Here is a 14997-nt window from a genome sequence, read left to right as displayed (position 1 = left end):
ATAGCTTTCCTTTGTAGCCGTATGGCTGCGCTTGGGTGGATGCCAATGAGTAATTACTCCCTTATTACAAGAGGTAGTGGCTCGTGAGGGTACGCGTTCCTTCTTTTTGGCCGGGGGCAGTGACTCATGGACGGACTGGAGCAAAGAAGTGAAGGATTCCAATTGCTTGAATTGTCTTTGGAGGGTGGTAATAATCTGAAGAACCGAGGTCTCCAGCTCCTATATATACCATTAATTGATTACGAGAAACATTTTCACTAAGTTAAATCTCAGCTGTCATGCAGGCATTGCGGCTTAGTGTGCAGTAGAGTCTTATGCAAAAATACTGGAAGATAGCTGTAACGACTGCACAGCTACCATTGACCTGCATAAAGTGATCAATAAAAGTTCAATAGTGTGTCAGGCAGAGAGACACGATATCGCCACTGCTATTGACCGCCTGTTTGCAGGAGGTGTTCCGGCGGCTTGACTGGGAACATTTGGGAAAAAATGTTAATGGAGAATACCCAAGTAACCTGCGATTTACTTACGACATTGCTGCGCTAAGTCACTCGGGAGATGAGCTGCAAAGCACGATCAGTGAATTAGACATGCACAGCAGGACAGTAAGTACTAAAATTAGCATGCAGAAGACTAAAGTAAAGTTCAACTGTCTCGCAGGAGAACAGCAGTTCACAAATGGTACCGAGTTGCTCGAAGTGGTAAGGGAATACGTTTACTTAGGACAGGCAGTGGCTGGTGATCCGGATTATGAGATGGAAGTAACTAGCAGAGTAAAAATGGGGTGGAGCATATGTGGCAGGCTCTCTCCTATCATGAATGGCAGTTTACAAATATCCCTCCAGAGAAATGTATGTAACAGCTGTATCTTACCGGTACTCACCTACGGGGCAGAAGCGCGGAGGCTAAAGGTAAGCGTTCAGCTTAATGAGAACGCAGCGATCTATGGAAAGAAAAATGATAGGTGTAACGTTAAGAGAGCGCAAGCTAGAAGAGTGCATGAGGTAACAAACGCGGTTTAATGATATCCTACTCGAAATCAAGAGAAAGCAATGGGCTGGGACAGGACATGTAATGCGAAAGCAAGATAACCGCTGGTCCTGAAGGGTAACGGAGTGGATTCCAAGAGAAGGCAAGCCTAGCAGGGGGCGGCAGAAAGTTATGTGGGCGTTTGAAATTAAGAAGTTCGCCTGGATACGATGGCCGCATCTGGAAAAACACAGGGTTAATTTGAGAGACATGGGGGAGGCCTTTGCCCTGCAGTGGGCGTGGATAGGCTGATTATGATGATGAAGGCGACAGTGGCGGTGGGAAGAGCAAGGGGGCACGGCTCACCGGTGCGAGCGGCCGAAGGGCAAGCCAAGTACAAAAGAGGCATTGATCCAGCAGTGCGAGCTGCTGCATTGAAAGCAATGCGTGCAAAGCGTGACAAAAAACCGGACACGAGACGGTGGTCGTAACGCTATCGCAGATTCGTTTAATGAAGCCAACCTCAGCCCAGCTTCAATGTAAACCGACGACGCAGCTGGCGTAACGCCCAAGAAATCGTGCGTCCTAAGGAAGGCTCGAACTAAGGAGACAGAAATGACTGAGAGAAGTGATAAATATGAACAATCCAGAAGTGAAATCTACGCTTAGCGCGACGAAATAACCTTTTCATTAAGTCGGCGATTTGGGCCACGAGTGTCTGTTAAAAATAAAGAAACGCAACGCGCAACTTTCGCACGGTCTCGCGCGAAGTTGCCGAATGCACCTTAAGCAGCAGCACACAAAATTTATCAAACACAAACAATGCATATGAGTTGTTTCATGAGTGTAAAGAGATGCCGAAGCAAAACTTAAAAGAAGGCAGACCAAAAGGACCAACAACAAAACACAAAATTCAGGGGCGCTTTGACTGCCTAAAGCGCGTAAAGGCGAAAGAGTTTTCCGCACCACTTTGCCTATGTGACACTGGTGACGTCACCATGGATGACGTTACACATAACTGATGACAAAGTAATGACAAATTACTAATTAGTGGTTAATTACTGATTAATGACTAAAAATTAATTGACTGCTAATTAATGACGGTTAAGCTTCGTCTTTAGGAGTGCAACGCGACAGCGTGTTGTAATGCTGCCAGGCAGTCCACGGAACGCCACCACCCGTTCGGCGCGATGATTTGCCCTTTGAACGCAACGCTTTTTGAGGAATGGAAATGGCGCAGTAATTCTCTGTCATCTCGGTGAACACTCGAACCGCACCGTACAGGAAGAGAGGAAGTGGGAGTGAAAGAAGAAAGAGAGAAAGAGGGGCCGTAATGAATAAACTGAAAATTGTTTTTGAGGAAAGCAAATTACGCCGTAACTGTCTTGCATATCTCGGTGGACACCCGTCAAAAACGCGGACACATCTGCCGACACGGCTGCCGACATGGCTGCCGACATGGCTGCCGACATGGCTGCTAACGAAAGTATGAGGCATTAAAGGCTTTCGCCTTAAAAAACAACGTTACGGCTCATGTACGGGAGCCTTGTTCACAGTGAGATGAAATAGGCAGTGCATCTTGACTAAATACGCTTGAAAAGAGGGCACAGGGAGGGGCGTATACTGGGGTTAGATTTCTAGTGTTTTGGTTTTGGTTGCGATTAGTCATTTGACTGGTTACTGATTAGAGGTGACGGCGACGGAATAGATTCTTTTCGGTTGGCAGCTTGTGTGCCCTACCCCAGCCAATGCCGTGGCCAGTTGATGCGGTGTTTTCGAGGATAGCATTACAGTTCACTTTTAAGCATAAAATGCTTTTAGTCCCCGTTGTCGGCAGTGTGGTGACGTCACGCCGAGACCGAGAGCCATCATCCGGGCACTGAAATCCACTCATCCGGGCATTGAAATCCACTCATCCGGGCGTTGAAATCCACTCATCCGGGCTATGAAATCCACTCATCCGGGCACTGAATTCCAGTCATCCGGGCTCTGAAACGAGAACATCCGGGCACCGTACGAGACTTAACGAGATTTAACGAGACTCTGTAAGCCCTCCTACGCGACCGGCATGCAAGCGCCGGTTGGTCTCCAAAGGAGTCACAAAAAATAACTGCTGCCAGTGCCTTCTCAATGTTTATCATGATATCAGTCGCTGTGCGTTTGATAATGCACGGAATTATAATTTCCGATTTCTAATAACGCGTGCAAAAAGCACATAAATGCCACGATACACATCGTTGTCACACGTGATCTCTTAGGGGCTTCGCGCATCGAAGCAAAGCCGCGCAGGCGCACAGGGGCCCGGGGGAGAAGCGCTGCGTTCAAAGGGCAAGGCATCGCGCCGAACGGGTGGTGGCGTTCCTCCCTTCCATTACGGTGCGGTTCGGGTGTCCACCGAGATGGCAGAGAATTACTGCGCCATTTCCTTTCCTCAAACTCCCTTCCTGTACGGTGCGGTTCGGGTGTCCACCGAGATGACATTAGGCCCGTAAACATTTCATGCTTACTCTACTCTCGGTTACGGGAGAGGCAGAGATTTTTTTTTGGTTTTCAGCATCGTTACAATGTTCTTTTAAGCGCCTTTTAAAATCGCCAGTCTCGCCCATGTAGATGCTGTTACAATCTCAACATGGGAAGCTGTAAACAACGCAAGGGTACTTTTCCTGCGGAAGAACGTCTTTGACGTTAACAAGCTCATGCCGTAGTTTTCTTCTCGGGATATAGACAACGTGAACTTTGAATGCGCGCAGAATTCGCGCCAAGGCTTTGCTTATTCCGAGTGTGTACGGAATAGCGGCACGTTTCAGAGGGGACGACACGGGAGCTTCAGGTGTCGGCCAAGGTAGCTGCTTCTCTACGCATGCCACAAAAGCAGATGGGCAATAGTTGCGCGAGAGTTCTTGCAGTACAGTATCAAAGTCCATTGCCAAGTCTTCACGAAAACTGCATATGCGTTCTGCTCGTTTAAGCAAGTACGTAGCAAAGACACAAAACTACGCAGTAGACAGGACACAGAAAAGAAGCAGACAGGACGAGCGTAGACTAACAACTGATTTATTGGTCGAAAACAACCTTCCTTCAAAGGCAACGCATGCGCAACCAAACTTAACGCCCAGAGCAAAAGTACACAATCTTATCAACCCAAAAAGTAAAGTTCCTTCTGATACAAGTGAATTGATGCCTCGCTAACACATTTTTCCGCACCGTATCTAGCAATTTGCCAGGCTTCAAAGATCTCGCGTGCCTTCTTGTCCTTCGCGCAGCCTATAATCTTCGTTTGCTTGAAAAGCGGCGTGCAAAATACTTGTTTCTTCTTGTCATTGATCTTACAAGACTGGCAGTGCCTTGCTAAATGCTTCCCACCGTGCTGGCTCAAAGAGTTATTATGCTCCTGAAGGCGTTTATTAATGCAGCGCCCCGTCTGCCCTACATATACGGAACCACAGACGGGGCGCTGCATTAATAAACGCCTTCAGGAGCATAATAACTCTTTGAGCCAGCACGGTGGGCAGCATTTAGCAAGGCACTGCCAGTCTTGTAAGATCAATGACAAGAAGAAACAAGTATTTTGCACGCCGCTTTTCAAGCAAACGAAGATTATAGGCTGCGCGAAGGACAAGAAGGCACGCGAGATCTTTGAAGCCTGGCAAATTGCTAGATACGGTGCGGAAAAATGTGTTAGCGAGGCATCAATTCACTTGTATCAGAAGGAACTTGACTTTTTGGGTTGATAAGATTGTGTACTTTTGCTCTGGGCGTTAAGTTTGGTTGCGCATGCGTTGCCTTTGAAGGAAGGTTGTTTTCGACCAATAAATCAGTTGTTAGTCTACGCTCGTCCTGTCTGCTTCTTTTCTGTGTCCTGTCTACTGCGTAGTTTTGTGTCTTCAGTATGTCTTACCAACTAGCCTCTCATCACACACTTCTACGTAGCAACACATATCTTTTGGGTGATCGAGTGAAAAGATTTGAAGTTAAGGTACCTTCCCGTGTGGGTGGGCTCCCTGCAAACGCTGAATGATAGATTTCCACTGGTGCGTTTTACCAGTCCGTTCAGGAAGGGCAACAAACCATTCGCTTCTTCTTCAATGGTGAAACCAATTGTTTCTTCTGTGGAGTTCCAATGGAACGAAAAGGCAAAAAACATCTTTCCGAATGAGGGAAAAGCAGTCGTCTACATATCTAAGAAAAATTCTTGGCGCTGATGGGAATATTTTAAGGGCACGGCTCATAGAGATGCCGTCTAACAATGTTCATTCACAGCCATTGAGTGCAACATATTTTAATATTTCCCTTAATATTGTCCGACAAGCCGTTCGGCATTTTCACCTGTATCCAGTGGCAGCAAGAAGCACTTGCCCCATTATTGTGGCTTCATGGAACCCACCAATGAAAAAACAGTGCTTGGTGCTTGCTGGCGTCGCCGGCGGTATCAAGGATGCCCAAGTTTACTTTGGCGGGTCGACAATAAGGTGCATGAGCTCTTCAGCACTGCCGCCGAGAGAGACTAAAACTGCCTTCATAGAACCATTTGAAATTAAATTTTCACTGTACGCTCTGGTGTTTTGAGCCAATTTTCAGGATTACTTGGCCCGTAAACCGCTTTCAAGAAAAAAAACGGACACCCAAAAAGTTTGTATCTGTATACCACAAAGATAAGAGAAAGGAGACAGTGGAAGCCAGCATTGCCGTGACCCCGGAGCCATACCTGGCAAAAGTTAAGTACATGGTGTGGTATTTGCTGAGGACGAGAAGCGGCGTACCCATCACTACCTGGCGGGACTGGTTGGCGCTGAAAGGGAGGAAGAACAGTGACTTCTGGTTACCCAGGCGGCCGACATGCTCGGCCTGTACAGTATGGCCGAATAAAACTCTACTACTACTACTTGATGAGGCTTGGTTGTTAGATATCAGAGGAGGAAAGCAATATCGTCTCACGCAAGCTCTTTTTCTGTCAGTGCTATTGCAGTCGGAGGAGCTCCCGACCGCCGCCGCACACAGCGGTATGAAAGTCGTCGGCACCGCAGAAGCGACGCTGTCGTGCGCGCTGCTGAGCGGAAAGTCGATAGGAGTCTAGGACCAAACTGAGAATTGGCGGCATATGGACACTGCCGTGGCTGCGAATGACGCACGCGACTGCGAGAGGATGTGATGACCAGGCCTTAGACGGTCGCTGATGATGATCCGCCTGCAGCCAAGCAGCTGCTTCCGCACATGAACGACCCGGTAGTGCTTGTGGGCGAATTTAGCACAAAAGCTTTGCATGCGCGCCTCGTGGAAGAAACTGGCGACTTCGCCCTATTACTCGTTTCGGACGATGCAAAGCCAACGTCGTGTATTGACTTTATTTTGAACACTCACGGCGTTTAAGAGATATGGAGCTGATTAGTTAGTATGCACTTTAAGGATCACAAGGCCGTGCTTATGCACGAATAAAAACAACAAAGAAAACGAACAAGATGCAAAATATCCAATGTTTTAGTTAAAATACTTACCGCAGCATAGTGCAGAATACAAATACATAGTACAGCACACAGTTTAACTGTTAGAGCGCTGACACCTCAATTACAGCGTAACTTGCGGCGAGTATGTAAAGCCCTGGCCGAAGCTCCAAGGGCGGTCAGATGTTGCACCCCGCGATCGGCTTAGCAGTCCTAATTTGTACGGCATATTGAGAATGATCGTGTGACCCCTGGCGCGGCAGGCACATTTAAGCTCGTGCGCCACCAGCAAACTACCGTTCATTATAACAATGCGCGCAGCCGTTGGGCCTCACCCCTCCATCTATTGCCCAAGAAAGAACCAGGATTATGAGAACAAAAAGTAACTGCGCAAAAGGACGGGACAAGAGAAAGAGAACCACACGGGACAAACGCATATGTCCCGTGTGGTTCTCTTTCTCTTGTCCCGTCCTTTTGCGCAGGTACTTTTTGTTCCCATAATGTCATAACAACTAGCCCCTCACCGCACTCTTCAAGAACCAGGAGACTGGCTGCCGTCAGGAGACTACTGGTCGCTTAGCGCTCACACAATCCACGATAGCTATCGCCTTCTTCACGTCTGAGAATTCACCAACAACTTGGAACAATGCAGGATCTATAGCAAAGTAGACTTCGTAAAAGCTATCACCAAATACCAGTCGAGCCTTCTTATATACCGAAGATGGCTGTCACTACATCTATCGGCCTGTTTGAGTACGTGCGCATGTATTTTGGGCTCCGCAACGCAGTTTAGATTTTTCAATAATTTATTGCCCAGGTGACCCGTGGACTCCCCGCAGTACTTGGCTACATTGATGACATCCTTGTCGCACACCACAAGACCATGGGCGATATCTCCGGGAACTGTTTGCTCGCCTTCAAAAAAGCTGGTCTGGTCGCCAATGCCCAGAAGTGTGTCTTCGAGTCTCCCTAGCTCGAGTTTTGAGACGCCACCACATCTCGGCGTTCAGAATTCACCGCTGCCTTCCCTCGTCAAGGCTGTGAAAGACTGCCAAGTACCCACTACCCTGCGCAAGCTGCGGGAGTTCCCAGGCGTCGAGAATCCTTCACGGCGTTTCATTCCGCTCTGCACCGAGCTTCTACACGCCCTGACTTACCTTCGCACAACCAAGAGCACCTCCTCCGCGCTTTCCTGGTCACCCGAGGCTCACTCTTCTTTCACGACTGCTACGCAAGCCGTTGCTTATTCCGTCCTTCTTATCCAACCGAGGGCTGATGGGCCCACTTGCATCATGGTGGACGGTTTCGCCGTGGCGACGGTGCTGTTCTCCAGCAGCAAATTGACTCCGAGTGGCACCCGGTAGGATTCTTTTCTCGAAAGCTCTAAACTGCTGCGACCCGCTAAAGTGTTTTTGGCCGCTAGCTGCTTGCCATCTACTCCACTCTACGGCACTTTCGGCATTTCTTGGAATCCCAGCAATTTTACGTACTGACGGATCATAAGCGTCTGACATATGTGCTCCGTAGGAACTCTTCGAAGTACGTTCCCCGAGAACTCCGTCACCTCGCCTATATATTACCTATATATTGCCTTTGTCGCATCACCTCTGGTGGGACTTCTTCATCTGCTGTGGACTGGGAGTGGCTGGCCCAGGCGCAGCCAGAAAACACTGAGCTGCAAGCCCTGCGTGCCCACCCTCGTTCCCTGAGGCTGCAGCTGATGCCTCATCCGTTCGTGCCTCAATCTATCTGGTGCGACATGTCAACGGCCCTACCATGGCCTTTCATTCCGGCTGCCTTTCGTCGGGCAGTATTCCACTCCCTCAATGACATATGTCATCCCAGCATGCGAGCCACGCAGTGCCTCGTTGCCCAGTGGTACGTCTGGCCGAGTATCATCACTGATATTCGTCAGTGGGCCTGCACGTGCCTTGCTTGCCGGACCGCCAAAGTGACCCACCACACGAAGACTCCCATCAAGTCGTTCCTGCATCCTGTTTGTCGCTTTGATCACGTCCGTCTTGACTTGGTTCGACCGCTTCCTCCCTCTCACAGGTACCGCTTTATTCTGACAATGATTGACCGCTTCACCCGTTGGCCCGAAGAAGTGTCCATTCCGGACATCACTGCAGACACCGTTGCCAGAGCCTTTGTTTCAGCACGGATTTCCCGCTCCGGCTGCCCTGGCATTGTTACAACGGATCACGGCCGGCAATTCTACTGAGCCCTCATTACGTCCCTGAACAATCTGCTTGGCACTAAACACTACCGCACCACAACATACCATACCTGTGCCAATGGCATCGTCGATTGGCTTAGTTGCCAGTTCAAGGCTGCCCTCACTGATCGCCTGTACCGAGAGAAATGAGTCGACCACCTGCCTATTGTGTTTCTTGGCCTACGTACCATCCTTCATCGTGACCTTGGCTGTTTAAGCGGCCGAACTCTCCTTCAGTGCACCCCTGCGGCTTCCCGGAGACTTGTTTATTCCTTCTGCTCCCCCCCCCCGTCGCATCTGCACTACCTTCAGCACCTACAGGACTGAATTCCACATCAGCGCCCGGCCCCGCCTCGACCTTCCGATCATGGCAGCTTCGTGCACCCAGACCTCGCTTCTTTGACACATGTTTTTCTCCGGCGATACGCTGTAAAGGCGCCTGTTACACCCTGGTATGGCGCACCTACCGCGTCCTGCATAAGATGCCAAAATCTACGGCCATCCTCCTCAACGGTCGCGAGGCGGTGGTCTCGTTGGACCGTCTCCAAACGGCCTACATGGAGACACCTCTCATGGAGCTCCCCTGCGAAATGGTTTGCATATCCGCCGACCTTCCTGCTGTCAAGGCAGTCCCATCTCCCTCGTCGGCGCGTCCTGTTCGCAGTTCTGTCTAGGCGGCGCCGCGGCGCTCTGTTCGGCGCTCCCAGCTGGTGCTTTGGAGCCAGCTACGCAATGAGTGTACTCATATTGCCTCACTCACACTGACACTCATGTCTGTGAGTGCGAGTGTGAGTGAGTGATCATCAGTGTGAGTGGACGTGAGTGTGAGCGAGTGGATGTGAGTGTGGGTGGTCATGAGTGTGCGTGCGAGTGAGTGGTTGCGAGTGTGAGTGGACGTGAGCGTGAGTTCGAGTCAGTGGATGTCAGCATGGATGGCCATGAGTGTGAATGTGAGTGAGTGGATGTGACTGTAAGTGTAGATGATTGTGAGTGCGAGTGAGTGGATGTGAGCGTGAGTAGAGGTGAGTGGTGAGTGGACATGATTGATCAGTGGATGCGAGTGGACATGAGTGACAGTGACTGGTTGTGAGGGAACATGAGTGGCAATGAGTGGATGTGAGTGGTGGATGGACGCGACAGTGACGTCGGTCGCGTATGTTTCACAACGGTGAGACCCGCTTAGCTATTTTCATTTTGTTGACACCTGAGGGAAGCAAATATTCATTACTGAGGGCGCCCGAGGCAGCATAAGGCATCATGCCACCGGTGTTTTTGGATTCCGCTGGCACGGGAACTGCAATTTTTCTTTGCTTTTGAAGTTCACCGTTGGCACGGGCGCAGGCTCTTCGCGAATGAATGAGCCGCTAGGAGTTTTGTGAGATCCTTTATCGAATTTCGCATTGCCAGTCCTGAAAGTATAGATAGATGTCTCTTGCCATGCTCCCCGCGCGGCTCGATCTCTTGTACACAACAGTTACAATGCATACTGCTGAAACAACGACTTTCCGCTTTTCGGCAATAACTACCGTAAGGTGGGATCTCGTGTGCAGCAGTGGACTCAGGTTTCTTCTGTGCCCAGGTGTGCGCATTGCAGAGCTCTGCTCTGGCCGTAATTTGTTGACTGGGCCGGACCTACGCGAAAACCTGACCTACTTGGACCAGCTCTTGAACTGCACAAGCCCGAGTAAAGCCCGTAAACGACGTGAAAGCCAAGTGCGCTTTTCGGTAACGACAGAGGATTCTTGTTTCTATCGTGTACTTGAAGGAGCCCAGCGTCGCAAATCAAGCATGTGGTTTTTATTTCTTTTTATGCATAACATCAGACATGGTGATGCCTGGTGATGCACTCACGTCAACGTAGTTCTCTCGCCTTGTGTTCGTCCTTTTTAGCTCTAACCTATTCCAAATAATGTGTAAGCAACTAGCCCAGGACCAACTTTTACTAAACTATATTACTAGACTATGTCGGCGGGGTCGTGTGCGAAAAATGTTTCGACAGCCGTTGTGGGCAACAAAGAAGAGCTGGCGTCAAACGAAGGGTTGTAACTGAAAGAGGATAACGTGAAGATGCTACGCAAAAAAGAAAATCAAAATCGGATGAATATTTACTTAATTAGAGCCAAAAATGTCCAAAAAGTGGGCGGGGCGAGAACAAAAGTGGCGCCAAATTTGAAAATGGCGGAAGTGTGGGACGCGTAACCGGAAGTGTGGACGGAGACAACACGTGGCGCCAAATTTGAGTCAGGAAGGAATGCTGAGCTGAAACGAGGGAAAATCTGCAGTTAATCGAATTCCAATCAATAATTAATGATTATAGAAAGTGTGAAAAGTGAATTAAAGTAAATTAAGGTGCATTAATTGTAGATAAAGGTGATTTTATTATGAATTAGGGTCAATTAATGTGGTTTAAATGTGAATTCATGTTACATTAAGGTAAATTAAGGGTGAATTAAAGTGACTTAATTGTGAATGAAGTAGGTTTAAGGAACGCATTAAAAACAAAAAAAACAACTTTAAATGAGGAGGGTCATTGTTTACGCATTACTCCAATGCGGGTTAGCTCAGTGAACTTGATTTTTTTTGCATATTCCTATCTTTTTTTTGTACACTCGAGCCGATGCGTCATTGAGAGGGTACTAATTTGGCGAATGTTGGTACTGTTTGTTCGTTCACACTCAATGTCAACGGCACGCGGCGTTATCGTTTTGTTTGTCAAGTGAGATGCAGCCGGACTTATCTCGACTGATCGCGCCCACATTGCTTCCACATTCCCACATTTCCAACTGCTTCCACATTTTTCCATGAGTTGCTTTTGGCTCCTTATCTCGAAGGTTCCTTGATATAAATAAAGTGTGGCCCAGGGTGGCATGACCGTAGAGCTCTTTGTTGAAAGTCATTTCGCTGTCCTCCAGTTTGCCCGACCGCCATCATCACTAGACGACGCTAAACCATCCGTGCAAGTGCACTTCCAGTTTTCCTGTCTTGGAACCACATTATAATATAGCGAAAAGTACCAGGTAGGGAAATAAAACAGCAGTGTCTTTGGATGGAAAGCAGGCGGCTTTTATGCTACTAAGAGAATATTTCAACAAACCGATTCATCGTTTCCAAATGCTTAAGCTTCCATTTTTTGTAGCGTGACAGCATAGAGGCGCTTTCACCCATTGTTTTAGAATGCTTCTTTCATTAGATAATCCTTTGTATCGCCGAAAATAACTGGCATAGCAAAACCGTGTCATTTAATTTCATTTAGTGGCAATTAACACTATGTCAGCTTAATCACTAACGTAATCGATCGTGACTGGCATGACGCCGGGAGTAGATTACCTTGTATTTAGTTTTTTTCCAATTCATAGTTAATTCGGCATGAATCATCGAGACATGATACATAGTTCTGCATTGGTTTTAACCTCAATTTCTTCGATGTTGTCTCCTGTGAGTACGAGAGCTTTGTCGTCTGCGTACATTAGTATGTCTGCTCAATGGATGACTTGCGGTAAATCATTTATATATAATGAGAAGAATAGCGGCCCAAGTACCGACCCCTCAGGTACTACTTTCAAATTCAAATTCACATTCACATGGCAAGGTTTCTTGAGTGGAGATTGCAAGAACGAAATGATAATGCCTTCATTTATAAGCTTACAGTCACCAGACCAGAAGTTTAGCAAGGGTTTCGCTGATCTTTAGTATGGGCGTGTTTAATGTGTATGGCCGTAGGCTGGAAGTTACAACTGAAGAACGCAGCAACAAAGAAGTACAGTTTTTGGATTTGGCTTTCTTTTGTGAAGACAGACACGTCTGCTGGATTTATCGTTAAAGATCTTCCAGACCATTGCTAAACTCCTGCTCAGGTCAATCTAAGCTAATAAAAGAAGGCATTGTCATTTCGCGATTGCAAACGTCACTCAAGAAATCTTGCCATGAAAAGATTGCGCAGACCGTTGCACACAGTCAAGCAGGTTATGCGAGAACGGGTGCCCTACTGAACTCATTTCAAGGGCAGCGGAAAAATTGCTTAGGCAGCTGAAGCATTGGTTTCGGCCGAAAGTTATAAAAGTAAGAACAAAAGGACGGCTGCGGTTCTGTATGCCCCTTGCATGTCACGTTGGCTGAAGAAAGTCGCGAGTAGATATGACATTTATGTCACGTATTCCGCCTCCAGCAAACTTAGCTCAATGTGCAAACAGGTCATGCAGAGGCCAGATGGAAAGAAAGATGCTTGTCAGGTGCGTATATACCTTTTCCCGTATATACCTTGCGAGGTAGGTTCGGTTCATCAGGTCCCCTTTTCATGCGACGCCATATGCATTGGACAGGCTGGAAGGTGCGTCAATAAGCATCTTATGGAGCATGAAAAAACAAAAAAAAAATGAACCCTTTCACACGCAGCTTTCCACTGCAGGACGTGAAATGCAAGCACGAGAAGGAATGCGTAGAAATGAAAGCAAAAGGTGACCCTCTTGCTCAGTCGGCATTTTGATGAAAGAAGTGCCAATGCATCCCAAAGTACAAGAACACACGCATCCAGTTTCGCCACAGCGATAAGTTAACGCGCGAGGTAACGGAGGCTTTCCAGATTCATCACAAATGCACAATTTTCATCAGTAATCGCTCCCTTGCCTTGTCTGAGAGTGAAATGGGACATCTGTCTTTTCACGTGGCCTTTTTAGATCACTTTCTGTTTGGGATTATTGCTTTCATTGTATATATGCGTCTTGCATTTTCCAATAAACCCTGCTGATAGCCAGCGCTTGTTCGTGTTTATCTTCGTCTTTCGTGCCATCTTTTTTGCGCTGCGAGCGAAACGAACGCGTTTAGCACAGTAACCTCACTGCATGTACAGAGTTCTTGCAATTTTAGAGGTTTCTGTTTGTAGAAAGTAGTCTACACTGCTTTGACTTAACATGTTATACGTAGACCATGCGTTTCAGGATTATATGGTACCACTTTTTTTAGTGTAATGCAATTTCTGGTATTTGAAGTGGTTGCTTGTTCGATACGTTTTCTGTTTTCATATAATTAGTTTTTGAAATGTATCTTTGGGGCCAATTATATGATTTGGAGACAAGGTACCTGCATTGCTTTGAAAGCTGCCTGTGATCAGGGAGGAAAGCAATATGAAAAGAAATTGCTTTTAGCATTACAAACTCTCTTAATGCAGCTTTGAAAATCGACGCTTGTTCTGATTAAGGGGCCTTCACTGATAGCCACTTTCTATCGCATTAGCAGCTTGGTGTAGTTCTTTGATAATGTGCGGCTGTTTGTTGGTCTCAAAATGTAGGCCAGCAGGATGAAAACTTGTTGATGGCGTAGCTTAAAACAGTATAGACAGGTAATATTGCTTCCGTGTTTTCTTTTTTATAAGGTTAAGTTAGACGTCAGTATATGTCGGTCATCCCACAGTACTCCCCTACGACCGGTAAATAATTTATAATTGAACTTCTTCTATCATGCTGCTTTGGTTTCGGTTTCAACAACCGAGCGATGGCTGTGATGTCAAAGTTGCGTTCAGGTCACGCGAGGCATGGAAAAGAAACTGCAATATAATCGCTGATGCGTTGATTTTGGTCACTCCGGCTCTTCAGGCAGGCCAGAGCACTTTACTGAATTAAAAAGTATCGGCGATTATACTGCATTTTTTACGCCTCACGTGGCCTAAACGACAGTTTGACGTCAGAGCCATCGTTCAGGTGTTCAAAGCGGAAACGAAAAGCCATTCGAGAGCAAAATCAATTCTATATTATTTATCGGTCGTAGGAGAATACCACGTCGTGATCCATGTTAGACAATGTTTATGCATGATTGCAGAGAAAAAAACATGCAACAAAAACAGGGTTTCTATAATGCTTAAGAAGTTATGTGCCAATGCTTGCAAACCGCCTCCACATGAGACAGATTAGTATCGCTTCACTTAGCCTATTCCACACTTAGTTCAAGTCCTCAGTTTTAAGGCAACGGAAATAAGAGAACAGGCTTTAGTCCTGATGCTCGAACTACGTCCATAGTTTTCATGTTTGGGTTGATAAAATGGTTAAAATGAAGCAGAAAACTCAATTTTCTGCGCCCTTAAGAAAACTCATTTTACTTATAAATTTTCTTTGCTGCATTGTGACGTGTATCACTTATGCATGCACTGTGGTGCAACGCTATTTTTCATGAGTCATCGGTTTTTTGAGTGGCCCTCTCTGATAACTTTGATGCAGGTTAGACAATCTTATGCCGATTCATTATCTACTTCCCTATCTGTATTTAAAGCTCTGCCATTTTCAATAAAATTTAAGTAGTTGGTTCAGCGCCAGTCCTGTTGGTTGTGTCGTCTCTTCTATCTCAGTTTTTTGCGCTGCGTACACTTTTACTTAAGTTAGAGAC

This window comes from Amblyomma mixtum, chromosome 3 (genome assembly GCF_055824585.1).
Source record: "Amblyomma mixtum isolate Tamu chromosome 3, ASM5582458v1, whole genome shotgun sequence".
Taxonomy (NCBI): Eukaryota; Metazoa; Arthropoda; class Arachnida; order Ixodida; family Ixodidae; genus Amblyomma; species Amblyomma mixtum.
This window is presented reverse-complemented; position numbering follows the sequence as displayed.